A 13,936-nucleotide genomic window follows, 5' to 3' on the forward strand; every position below is an offset into this window, starting at 1 on the left:
ATGAAGGTTATGGCCCAATGTATCTGGATGACAAACAGATGGAAGAAAGCTATTTCACAGAGGAACACATAGCAAGAAATCCAAGCCAAACATCTCTTGTATTCTGGGAATCTCTTGTACTACACGTCCCAGAATTTTTTTGCCAGTGGCATCTGTGATGATGCTGGCTGGGGTATCTTGGGAGTCATGGTCCAAAAAAGAAACATTTCTAAGCGCTGGAGAAAGTTATCTCTATCCTCTGGCTTACAGCAATTCTAAGGCAAACCTATCATGGAGTTTTCTTGGTAAGGTTTGTTCAGAGGAGGTTTGCTTTTGTCTTACTCTAAGAGAGTGTGACTTGCCCAAGGTCACTCAGTGGGTTTCCATGACCAAGTAGGGATTCAAACCCTAATCTCCAGAGTCCAATGCTCAAACTACTACACCATGCTCAAGGTACATAGCGCAAGTTAATTTTAATTCTTTCCTTTTCCTAGCAATGAAGGTTTTATAACAACTACTTTATATAACAACTGTAACTTAATCAATGATAGATTCATTAATTTTGCTGTGTAACTACTGGAGTGTGGCGTCACTAAAGGATGAAGATCACACAGTTCAAATGCTGGCTTGTGTTCTGTTGCAGGTGTTAACAGAGAACAAAGTGGATGGGAAGAGAGCATGCTTTGTCCCACAGGCCACTGGTTTGTAACATTCACATTTTTAAAACCTAAGGTTATCTAAGAGAGAAAAATAGTCTGAGGATATATATAAATTAATGGATGTGTATAACAGGAGAATACTTAAAACCAGGAGCAGATCAAGAGTTACTCTCAGTTGGTTTCAATTATAGCAATTCAGTTCTTTAAAATTCTAAAACAAAGACCTGTAACCAGATTCTTGGAAATCATCACTTGAAAAGTTAAATATATGGGCATTGATATGAAAATCCAACATCACAAAACTGGAGGGCTCCACCATACAAGTGAGTAGGACCAAAACCTAATGACAATATCAACATTATGGGACAATCTGTGGAGTATGACTCCATTATGGTCAATCTCAGCCAAAGTCTGGGAGAATACATGTTTTAAAACAACAGATCATTGGTAGAGCCAGTGTGGCACAGTGGTTTGACTATGATTCTGGAGATCAGGGTTTGATTTCCAGCTCATCCATAAAACCCTCTGGGTGATCTTGGGCATGTCATGCTCTGGGCCTTAGGGGAAGGCAATGACAAACCTCCTCTGAACAAATTGTCCAAGCAAATCCCATGATAGGGTCCTTAGGATTGCCATAAATCTAAAATGACTTGAAGGCACACAACAACAACAACAACAACAACAACACAACGGCAACCTAAAGGCAAGCTAAATCTATGCACAGATACTATGTGTTGTGAGGGAGTGATTATGTGGGCACATTTTTACACACATGGTGGTTGTTATGTCCACACACACGAGAATTTTGCTCAGATGTCTTCCAGGTAGCAAGTAAAATTACAAAGCAACTAAATAATAAAACTGCCATGATTGGTCTTATGATCCCTATACATGGTGGGGGAGCATAGTAGGAGAAGGAATTTTGTTTGTATGTGTGTCTGTGCCTTCACATTGCCTTCAACTTATAGCAACCTCATTAATCTCATAGGGCTTTCTTAGGCAAGGAATCCTTTGTTGGTGGTCTCTCATCCAAGTACTAACCAAGGCTGAACCTGCTTAATTTTTAAGATCAGATGGGATGTGGTGTCTTGGGGTATTTAGGCACATAGAAGGAGGTTTACACCATCAAATTTTATTTACCTGTTCCTGGATAGCAGTCCAACATGAAGTAGTCACCGCCTGGAAATCAACTAAAACACTTTTAGTCAACAAATGATGGAAAACACTATAGTCTCTAGAACCCATGGCTCTGATCATGAGGCAAATAAGAACCAAAGGACTAGGTTAACAAGCTGGTCATTTTTATGACTGATGGCACACATTTATTAATTATGAGTTGCAAAGAAAATGGCACATATCCTGGAGGAGGGAAAACTTTGTCCCCATCTTCAAAAAGGGGAAAAAAGAGGATCCAAACAATTATCATCCAGTTAGTCTGACATCAATACCAGGAAAGATTCTAGAGCAGATCATTAAACAGAGAGTCTGTGAACATCTAGAAAGCAGTGCCATAATCACAAAAAGTCAACTTGGGTTTCAGAGAAAGAAGTCATGCCAGACAAACCTGATCTCTTTTTTTGAGAAAATTACCAACTTGGTAGATGAAGGGAATGCTGTGGATATAGTATATCTTGATTTCAAGTAAGGCCTTTGACAGGGTTCACCATGACATTCTTGCAAACAAGCTTGTAAAATGTGGGCTAGACAAGGTAACTGTTACATGGATTTGTAATTGGTTGACCAGTCAAACCCAAAGGGTGCTCAACAATGGCGGGTTATAGACCGCCCATTTGGGGCGGTCTGGACCCGCCCCTTCCCCCGGAGTATCGGGGCCTCAGTGACCAGAACGGCAGCCGCTGAGGCCCCGATCCGCCGCTTTTCAGGCTGCGGGGAAGCAGCAAAACACTGCTTCCCCGCAGCCTGAAAAGGGGTGTCCCTGGGGCTTCAAGCCCCAAGGACACCCCGCGGCGGCGGGGAGAAGAGAAAGGGGGCGCTTGGCCCCTTTCTCTTTTAGTCCGCTGGGCGCAGCTGTCTGAAGGCTGCGCCCAGCGGACTAAACCAGGAAGGAGCTCCGAAACGGAGCTCCTTCCTGCTCCGTGTTCAGGGCGCACTAAGCGCCCTGGCGCGGAGCAAGGACGTCACGTCCACGCCGCCCCGTCTAGAGGCGGCGCGGACGTCATGTCCTCACGGCGGCGGCCGTATGGAAGGGCCGCCGCCGTTTAGTGCATGACGATCACGCACTAGGGTTAGGGCGGTGCGGAAGCACCGCCCTTTTGTAACCCTAGTGCGTGCTCGTCACGCACTAAAGTGCCGGTCTGTAACCGGCCAATGGCTCCTTTTCATCCTGGAGAGAAGTGACCAGTGAGGTCCCACAGGGCTCTGTCCTGGGCCCAGTGCTATTCAACATCTTCATCAATGACTTGGATGAAAGAATTGGGGGCATACTTATCAAATTTGCAGATGACACCAAATTAGGAGGAGTAGCTAATACCCCATAGAACAGGATCAAAATTCAAAATGACCTGAACAGTCTAGAAAGCTGGGCCAAAGCTAACAAAAAGAATTTCAACAAGGAGAAATGCATGGTACTACACTTAGGGCAGAAAAATAAAATGCACAGATATAGGATGGGGGACACCTGGCTGAATGAAACTACGTGTGAAAGGGATCTGGGAGTCCAAGTAGACCACAAACTGAACATGAGTCAACAGTGTGATGCGGCAGCTAGAAAGGCCAATGCGATTTTAGGCTGCATCAATAGAAGTATAGTGTCTAGATCAAGGGAGTAATAGTGCCACTGTACTCTGCTCTGGTCAGGCCCCACCTGGAATATTGTGTCCAGTTCTGGGCACCACAATTAAAAAAGGATGTTGAGAAACTGGAGCGTGTCCAAAGAGGGCGACTAAAATGGTGAAGGGTCTGGAAACCATGCCCTATGAGGAACAACTTAGTAACTAGGGATGTTTAGCCTGGAGAAAAGAAGGTTAAGAGGTGATATGATAGCCCTGTTTAAATACTTGAAGGGAAGTCATATTGAAGAGGGAGCTAACTTGTTTTCTGCTGCTCCAGAGACTAGGACCTAGAGCAATGGCTGCAAGATACAGGAAAAGAGATTCCACCTCAACATTAGGAGGAAATTCCTGACAGTAATGGCTGTTCAACAGTGGAACACACTCCCTTGGAGTATAGTAGAGCCTCCTTCCTTAGAGGTCTTTAAACAGAGGCTGGATGGCCATCCGTTGGGTATGCTTTGACTGAGACTTCCTGCATGGCAGGGGGTTTGACTGGATGGCCCTTGTGGTCTCTTCCAACTCTATGATTCTATGACACATGATATCTTGTTGGTGGTATTTGCCAGGATAACTGGCAAAATGAAGACTATATGGAGAAAGCATCAAGATGTATAGTTTGTTCTCCTGGATCAGCTCTTGGTTGGTTATTTTTAATTGATATTACAGTATTAATTTTTTTTAAAGTAACGAAGAGTGACCAATGTAGTTAGTTTCAAGAACCCAAACAACAACAACAAATTATTACTTCTATAATGTTTCATTATAAAAGCAATTAATTAATTTGAGGGAGGGGGTTGAGAACTCTATGATATGCAACTTCCCAGGTCTTGCCTGCTTTCCATCTTTTTATTTGAAGTCAGAGAGTGTTTATATATAGCAATGGTCCCCAAACTTTTTCTTACTACCACCCCCTTTTGTCTTGGTCAATTATTATTATTATTATTATTATTATTATTATTATTATTATTATTATGCTTTATTTATATAGTGCTGTAGATTTGCACAATGACCCTAGCGCCACCATCCCCACACATATTTCTTGATATTAGGTCTACTGTTCACTGCAAATTCAAAACAACCCATCTTGGTCAGTGCTCTCTTTGCACTTGGTCATCCTGGGAGCAGCAACTGAGTAAGCTGGTTGAACAGCAACCAAGAAGCCTCTCACCCATGCCATCCCTCCAGCCAAAGCCAGTGAGAACGAGAAGCCTTTGGCGGGTCATTCAGACACCGTTTTCTTAACTCTCTGCAAACTGCATCTCTGCAAGTTCAGTTACTCACATGTGCAAGCCCTTGTCGCCGCACCCACCGGCACCTTAGCCGGGCAGAGGGGTAGTCGGCATCCCTTTTTCTCTGCCCAAGCCTTGCAAGAGTTTCCCAACCACCACCACCACCAGTGAAAGATGCAACTAAGGGAATAAGTTCATGCAGGCAGGCAAAGAGAAACAGACCCCACTAAATGATCAGTGAGGCTGTGTTGTGGTTTTAAGGCACCCTGAAGAGAAGTTTCATGCAACTCTCTTCCCACCATGGTCCTAAAGGCTTCTGGTTCCCATTGTCTTTCTTGTGCATCAAAACCTGAACTGAAAGGCCCCCTACCAGCCCCTTTTCCCTCACTGTCCCCCTAACTCTTTCCATCACCTCGTGGGAGGAGAGCGTGTCATCCACTTTGGGAAACACTGATATATAGCGTCACAACAATCAGTTGATATATTTCTACCAGGACAAGATATCTCCCCAGAAGCACATTTACTGGTAAGGTGTTTTCAAAGCTTAAAATACAGTTGATCTGACTCACCTCTGCTACTCCCCAGCATCAGAAGGAAATTCCTACTTGTAGCCTCCCAGGTGTCAGCTGCGGAAGCTTAGCCAACAACAAGCTCTTCTCAGGCTGTTTCTACCAGCTCTGCCTTTAGTTCCTGGGGGTCTCCCCATCCACTCCTGGCTTTCCTTGAGCCCAGAGGCCTCTGAGAGGGGTATAAAGGATTAGAAAATTGACTCACTACACTTTAGATGTTGACCGGATCCCCCCCACTATTCAACTTGGTTCCCTTATAACACTTCCAAGAAGTAATTCATGAAAGGGAGAGGGAGGAATAATGTGTTTTACTTTGTATTTATTGTATTTTATTGATGTTGTAAGCCGCCTCAATCCGATGGGAGAGGCGGGATAAAAATATTTTGTAATTATTATTATTACTATTATAAAGGCATGTTGGGACAGCATATGGGAAAGATGGAAGAAGTGGGTTTGCACAATTCAAGGGGAGGAAAATGAAAGTTCCAAGCTATCCTGCTTGATTGCTTGTGAAACATTGCTGTGGATGCCTGGGAGTCAGCCCCTCCTTTTCTGCTTATATGGTACAGGTTGGCAGACTGGTTTCATCCAGCTGCTAATGAGAGAAGCAAAATTATTTACCAAATTAGGTTTAGAGGAGCCCAAGATATATACATCTATAGTTGGGGATCGAAAGTGAAGAAACTAGGAGTAATTCTTAAATATCTGGGAAATATTCTGGGAGGACATAGTGTATGTTCGTGGTCCTGACACAAGTAGAAGACATTTGCTATTTATGTAGCCTTGGCATTAACATAATCTGAATTTACTGGAGTCAACCCTCCCTCTCTCTCACTCACACACAGAGGCAGGTGGCATAACCCAAATGGGACATCAATTTCCCAAGAGGCCACCATGACCTGTTTACTCTGGAGGGCCAACCACAAAAGCAAGCATTCTGATGTACAAATATCCCTGTGTGTGTATCTGTATATCTTCTGAACCAGTGGATGGATCAGTTCCTGGAAACTTTGGAGAATGTGCTGGTGATGTAGACCTTGGAAAGAATCATGGATCTCCATCTGGATTTATAAATTCACACAGAAAAAATTAATAATGTTGTACTGGAGCCATTAACTTGGTGGAGTTTAATAGTGCTGCCAGTGGTCTCTGATTTCATAGAGGAGTCCTTTCTAACACTTGTATTCACTAAGAGATGTTTGTTGTTCACTGCAAACCACAACTGAATCGTTCACTTTTTATAGGTGATGCCGCAATAGTTCCCAAGAGATGCAGAACAGACACCAATTAGGTCCACTAAGCCACCCAGAACTGGCACCTCACATGCTGATGGAATACAGAACAGCTTTCTGTGAAGTCATGGTCTGGACTGCAGGTAGGTGTTGAAAAAGTCAGGTTAGGTCTGGTTTTACTAGATGTCTTATCTGGGGATCCAGGCTGATTCTGCTGGCTTATGTGAGCTGTTATATGTTCCATCGTCAACCCGTAAATGTTATTGTAGCCACATCCCCCCTGCCTTTGCCCCCCTCTGGTTCTCTTGCTCTGTCAAGAGAAGCTGATCTTCTAATGGCTTCACTGCTACAGAGCTAGGCAATACATTTGGCACTCTGTATCCACAGATTCTGTATCCATGGATTCAATCATCCACGGCTTGAAACTAGTTTAAAAATATATTAATTCCAAAAAGCAAACTTTGATTTTGCTATTTTATAGAAGGGACACCATTTGACTATGCCATTGTATTTAATGGGACTTGAGCATCCATGGATTTTGGTATCCATGTGTGGTCCTGGAACCAAACCCCAGTAGATACTAAGGGCTCACTGCACTGGAGATACCAGTGAAGGTGTTCACATATATTGCCCGAGGAAACAACAGAGCATTGGAGAACAGGCAGAGATGGGTTGGGGAGGTGAAGGTGGGAGGCAGATAGGAAATGTTACTTTTCTGCTTTGTCTAAGTGGCATTCCATGAATGGCATAATGTTTAAGACATGATTTCACTGATCATTTTATGCCTTACTGAAATGAAGATGAAGTTTACCTTAAGAAATGGACAACCTATTATATCCATCTTTGCCCTCCCCAACCTCGTCTTGGACATATAACTACTTTACCCCCAAGGCAAAAGTTTTTAGAACTAAGGTGACATTTTGTGAGGATCTCTAAAATTAAACTCAAGTATGTTGTTAGGCACTCAAAAGCTACATAGCATCTGTCTGAGAAAGCAGGAGTAGCTCTGGGCCAGAGCTTGGAAAAGTTACTTTTTCCGACTCCAACTCTTGAGAATGCCCAGGCAAGCTTGCTGGGGAAATGCTGGGATCTATAGCTCGGCTGTAGTTCCTAGCTATGATTTAGGTTTTAGGAGAAGTATCAACAAGTGAGTAGATACTGTTGGCCCATTTTATCCATGGATTCTTTATCCATGAATTTAAACATCCATGGCTTGAAAATGTTTTTTTAAAAATAAATTCCCAAAAGCAAACTTTGATGTTGCCATTTTACATAAGGGACACTATTTTACCATGCCTTTGTATTTAATGAGACTTGAGCATGTATGGATTTAGGTATCCATGGGGGATCCTCAAACCAAACTCCAGCCAATATCAAGGGCCTACTGTAAGTACCATGATTATTCTGTTTTTTCATCTCATGAATGTTTTTTAAAAGCCATCCAATATCCAACCAAAGGCCTATCTATCCCAAATGCTTTTCCCGCTAAAGCCAACTGAATGTTTGTGGGAAGCCCACAGGCCAGGCCTGAGTGCTATACCATCCCACTCATGCTCTGCAGCACTGAGATTGTCAGCCATCCTCCTCCCTCCATTAGGGGAAATAATACATAGCTATCCAGGCCAGTAGCCAGCCACTGATAGCTGCATTGTTTATAATTCATTGAGCTGTCACTTTAAGTCATCCCAGCTGGTGCTCAGCACTATATCTTGCAGCAGATTCTATCATTTAACCATGCCCCATTTCAGGGCTGGGCAAAGTAGAGTCCACAGGCTCCATGCTGCCCTTTTGGCGTTACCCGGAATAAACAAAAAATTTTTTGTTAAAAAATATTTTTGTTCCACAAAAATGTTTTTTCATTTTCATTTTTTGTTTTTATTTTTAATTTCACCTGCACATTTCCAGATCTGCAGCCAAACTCTTTCTTGAGACATCCTGGGTTTCCTTCCCTTGTGTTCTTCCCCTCCCACTGATCAAGCCTCACAACTAGACTCCTACAACATTTCGGAAATTTATTTTCAGCAATTTCTACAGAGCCTTCTATATTATTATTCTGTAGTTATAGTCAAAACGCTAAAGTTGTTTAGTATTAAATTGGTTAAGCATTGGAATCATTTTGTTTTAGTGCTGGCATTCCTCTTTCCTTCACTTGGGGCATGACTACACAAGCCCTGTTCTCACTGTAATCACGTCCGTTAATAAAAATGGAAGCTTACCAGTTTCAAAGCAGCCACGATTGCATGTCTTGTCAATCACGCAACTGGGGCAGCTTTTGCCATCTTCCACAGTCTTCCACACTCCCCCTTAGCCCTATCTCCCTGCCCTATGCCCCACCTAGCATGCCAATTAGGTTTTATTTTATTTTAATTTTCACTTTTTCATGCAATCCTGCTGTTCTCCTAATGTGGTTTAAGTTTTTTTTTTTTTTTACTAAAGGAAATAGAAAATAAATAAAAACCAACCTGGAAAGGTGTGTGTGTGGGGTGGGGGGGGGAGACACTGACACCACATGACTGCCAATCTTGCAACTGCTGCATCTGCCACATTTCACACCTGAGGACTAGCATAATTGTGAGCTCATTGACAGGTTCTCCCCATCAATAAAAGGGGATGCCATAACAATGCTTCAGGGACACAGGGTTGGAGGTGTTGTCATGTGATAAATATCCCCAAAGCCACTTTTTTTCCAGGTCTTATAGTAGTATAGAAACCATGTGTAGTAATCCCCTTGATCTCTATTTAATTTGCATCCTAGAAATAATAGCTGAGTTTTACTGGTGGTGGCTATTTTAGGTAGTTCTAGAATAATACAAGTGTACTGCCTAGAAGAGAAAAATTTCATTTCAGGGGGGAAAAACCCTGGGTTAATTTAAACTGACTAGGGAAATAAAAATAAAAACTCCTTGAGAATGCCAGGAGTTCCTGGGAAATACTCTGAGGAGATGACAAAAATGTCATGTGACTCTCCAAAATAAAATTGGCTCATACAGGAACAAAACCTGGAATTCGCAGCATTATAACATTATGATTCCATTCCAAGTGACATGACTGTATCCTACAGAATCCTGGGATTTATATTTTGGTAAGGTACTAGAAGAGCTTTCTGGCTGAGATTGCCAATTTCTCACAAACCTACGAACCCCAGGATTCCCTGGGATGGAGAGATGGCACCAAAAAGTGGAATAAACACTATAATTGTGTTAAAGAGTCACACTGGAAAAGGTGCAGAAAAGGGGTCTACACGGACCTGAACTGTATGTAATATTCCAAGTACCTTTGCACATTAGATTTGTATAAGGGGGTTGTGGCATCAGAAGTGTTGTTTTTAATTCCTTTTCTAATAATACCCTGCTGTATATACTCATGTATGTCTAAAAATTTAGGTTAAAAAATTGACCCAAAATACCTGAGTTGACAATGTAAGTATTGTACTCTCTCTCTCTCTCTCTCTCTCTCTCACACACACACACACACACTCAAGCATTGACCCCTTCTACTCTCTCATTCATTCAGCCTTTAGTATGAGTACAAATAATTATGCCTGCTGTAATTTTGTAAGTTCTTTGGCATTGTTTTCCTTTGCTCCAACCTTTATGTTTTTCATTAAGTTTTACCCTCAGCTTATCCAGGGATCATATAAAAATCCATAATTTTGGCCCCCAAACTTGTTCTCGACTTATACATGAGGTCGACTTATAGTCGAGTATATATGGTATATAGATTTTGGGCTTTTTCACACGAGTCTGGTAAATCGTGATGACTGCAGCACAATACCATCTTTGGCTGGTCTCTCTTGTTGCTGCTTTACATTTCAATTGTTGTCCGAGTTCACCTTTTTACTGATGGGAAAAACTCATCATTGGCTCCCAGTATCACTGCTTTTCCACAAGTACCTCTGGTGCGATAGTTCCCTTCTGCTGTAGGTCCACTATTCTGCCCGTCGCATGGTATGAATGGGGGTGACTCTCCTCTTCTCCCCCTCGCTATTCCCAAGCAGGCTGAGGTTGCTTTTATTTCATTTTCCTTTCCTTTTTTATTTCTTTTATTCCAGTTTCTTCTATTGTTTTGCCATAGTTTTGCAATCACAGCAAAAATAAAGAATACAAATAAAGAATGAAGAATGAAGAAATGAAATTTTAAAAAGAGAAAGATATGATTGCACTAAGTAGGGCATACATGGGGAGGTAGGAATGGTTAGCAAAGCAGTGAGGAATAGCAAGCACAGGACCATGGCTTGCCAAAGTAGCATAATACAGTCGGCTCTCCATATCCATGGATTCTTTATCCATGGATGCAAGCATCCATAGCTTGAATTTTTTTAAAAAAAATACAGTGGGGTTTCATCATCTTCAGGCTTGCCATCCATTGATTTGACTATCTGTGGATGGCAAGCCCTGTTGTTCTCAATGGAGGTGTGCACACGGCCATGCTTGCAGCCACACACACATTGTGCTGCCACTAGGAACACTGGAATTGGAGGCCCCATGTTTTTTTCTTATCTGCGGGAGGGTCTGAAATGGATTCCCTGCGAAAACAGAGGGCCGAATGTATAATTTTCAAAAAACAAGTCTTGATTTTGCCATTTTACATAAGAGACATTACTGTATTATACTGTGGCATTGTGTTTATTGGGATATGAGCATCTACAGATTTAGGTCTTGGAACCAAACCTCAACAGATATCAAGGGCCCACTGTTGTGCAATTGCAGAGAAGTCTGATAGTGATTGTTTTCAAACTGGTTTGTTCCTGTTTGCTTCAACGACATGATTGCTGTGAGACAACAGACTGGTGTGATATAGTTCTTTGCCTATATCAAAAGATTAGTTTCCAGTTCTAAATTCACAGTCCTACCTGCATCACTTTATTGTCACCATAATGTCTGAAGAGGGACTGGTGATGCTTCAGTCCCTATGGACTTTATCATACAGTGAAATTAGGGGGGAAATCGGGAGTTTAAACAGTGATTATCCTGTGAAAATCATATGATTGTGATTAAGAGTCTCACACACATTGTGATTAAAGAGTCATTATCCCAGGAATAACCACAGATTTTCCCGTGAATGATTTGTTACTTTTTATTGCCTGGTTATTCCTGGGATAATGGCTCTTTACTCATGACATCATGGTTGAAATCTTAATTGCGATTGCAAAATTTTCATGGGATAATAAACTCCCAATTTTCCCCGTGTGATAAAGTCCTATGAAGCCTTCAATTTGCACTCCTCTCTCCTTGCACGTTCCCCTTTAGATATTCCAATAAAAATGAAAACATTAGGGATATGTATATCTGCTTGCTGGAATTTCTCATAATGTCTGAAACTTTTTGTAATAACTGGAGAAAGGCAGTAGTGTGATGGTACACTTTGAGGTGCCAGAGCTGTTGTGGGACTCTCTTATAGCTAAACACACCCTCAATGAGAATCCAAACGAGGCAGGCAACTATGTCAAGTCATATCTATAGCCCAGTTCTACAGTATTCATCTCCACAAAGGAACAGGTCTTTTGTAAAGCTAATGCTTCTCAATTACCCATTCAAAGACCAATCAACCTCTGGGTTTCAACAATGATAGTAAAGCATCATGATGCCTTGCTGCTGGGAAAATCCACCCACCCCACAAGGGCTAAGCTAAGTGAAAGCAGAGAAGCTTGAAGGTGGTAGCGATGGCAGATGATGCCACTGTGTTTGCTGATCCCTGGTTCCTCTATGCCATTGGGAAGAGCTGGTAAGCTGGCAGAGGGTAGGCAGGGCCTGTACCCATGCTCCTGGCTTCTGCCCATTGTAGTGCTGCCATTCAAGGTCCCCTACATATGGACAAGCACAAGAGCAGACTCCATAGTTAACTATTTACACCACTGGCGTACGCTGTTCTGCAGTCGGAATCTGTCCCTGTTGGAAGCTCTTAATAATAAATCTCATGCCAAACATATGGCCCATCACGATTGTTGAGTCATTAACTGCCCTCGTAGCCGGACATAGTTTCTCTAATGAATCGCTAATAAATGAGCGTGCTGATTGTTTTACCTGTTATTGCCACTATTATGAAAATGAAAAGGCCCCTGTGATTTTGAGGGTGAATTTATACATCTGGTAAAAGTTGTTGCACTAGGAAGAGCTCATGCTTGGGCCAAATCAGAGGGTGTTTTTGCATCACTTAGCATGGGGCAGCTTTTCTATACCATGGGTGGGTGGGTAGGTGGTGGTGAGGAATAGCATCCAGGCCAGAGAAAACCCTCTCAGAAAGCTTCATTGATCCACCAAGTAAAGGCATGTATCATTCTATTTTCCTTTTTGCTATGTGCCCAGTTTACTTTATGGATGTGGAAACAAAGTAAAATGGTTTGGTTCAGGTCTTTCAATGACGGAGGGAGGGATGTTTCTTTCCACACTGAAGAGAAATAAAAGGGGGCAGCAGCTCAAATCTCCCCCTGCCCCATTAAGCCCTGTGCACCAGGAAACTTAAGAGACACATTGTGGTGCATGAGGCAGAAAACCCAACTTCCTCCCTTACCAATAATAAACATTGGAATATAATCTGCGGGAGATTTATGTCATGCAAACTGCAATGAAATGAACAGGAACAAGCCAAGAATGTGCTCCAGTTCATTTCAATGGGGCTCATTTAGGATTCCACGGGGGAAAGCATGCATTCCCTGGATCAGGCCAATTCAGTTTGCCTCCCACACTGCAGCCTGTAATGGTGTCCCAAATCCAGCTGCTGAGATCTTACCCTCCTTCATCTCAGAGCTGCACAACTTGGTCCACAACTTGGTGGCGGTAAAGTTGCCTGGGGTACTGGGTCCAGACGCCTCTGAGTGTCCTGTCCCCTTCTGTAAGAGAGAGGAGAAGATCCATGAAGAAAGGAGGTGCCCATTTGAAGAAACAGCAGCTCATGGGGCAATGGTGGTGGGGGTCCGGTGCTGAGAAAGCCAAGATTCTTGGGGTTTGGATAGCCAGCTCTGGGAAAGTCTTGATGCAGCCTTCTCTGTTTACAGATGTTTGTGAGTCTCAGCTGGAAACAACGCAATGGTTGATTCCAAATCAGCAAATGTTTTCAAGGAAAGAAAGGGACAGATTCTTATCATGGGTCCATTTTGGATCAACGCAGGTCAGGCATCCCCTTGACATCCTGCCTCATTCCTAGCTGGGCTTTGGTGAATAACCTGGGGCTGGGTGCAGGAATGAAGTAGGCCTTAAGCATGTGTATGCACACACACACACACACACACAGTTCAGTGAACAGCCACAGATTTTTTGGGGAGGGGGGGAAGAAGCAAGGGGGGTTAGAACTGGAAGCAGATGGTCACTTTGGCAGGACGCCGAAAAAAAGAATCTGTTCCATACATCGCACACAGCAGTCTCGGCAGAGGCCTTTGCCAGGAAAAACAGAATTACCTCTCTGATTACAGCAAGCGGGCGCAAGCGCTCTTCCTGTAACATTGGGCTTTGTGAGCCAGCCAGGCCAAATATGGGCTGC

General features: G+C 42.9%; 1 long non-coding RNA gene across 2 annotated transcripts in view; it reads right to left on the reverse strand.

The window, feature by feature from the left end:
- LOC149323104 (uncharacterized) overlaps positions 1 to 13,554 on the reverse strand; it is a 43,559-nt gene extending 30,005 nt beyond the window's left edge. The window contains exons 1-2 of one of the 2 annotated variants that reach the window (XR_016280054.1): positions 13,190 to 13,554; positions 5,229 to 5,397 (exon numbers count right to left, since the gene is read on the reverse strand). This is a non-coding gene — a long non-coding RNA (uncharacterized LOC149323104). Of the gene's footprint in view, positions 1 to 5,228; positions 5,398 to 10,353; positions 10,512 to 13,189 lie in introns of those variants that run through there. The other variant, XR_016280055.1, reaches the window with a different exon arrangement.
- Between the last annotated feature and the right edge of the window lie 382 nt (positions 13,555 to 13,936).

The sequence above is a fragment of the Sceloporus occidentalis genome, unplaced genomic scaffold (genome assembly GCF_023333645.1).
Source record: "Sceloporus occidentalis isolate IW3139 unplaced genomic scaffold, rSceOcc1.0.p SCAF_1, whole genome shotgun sequence".
Lineage (NCBI taxonomy): Eukaryota > Metazoa > Chordata > Lepidosauria > Squamata > Phrynosomatidae > Sceloporus > Sceloporus occidentalis.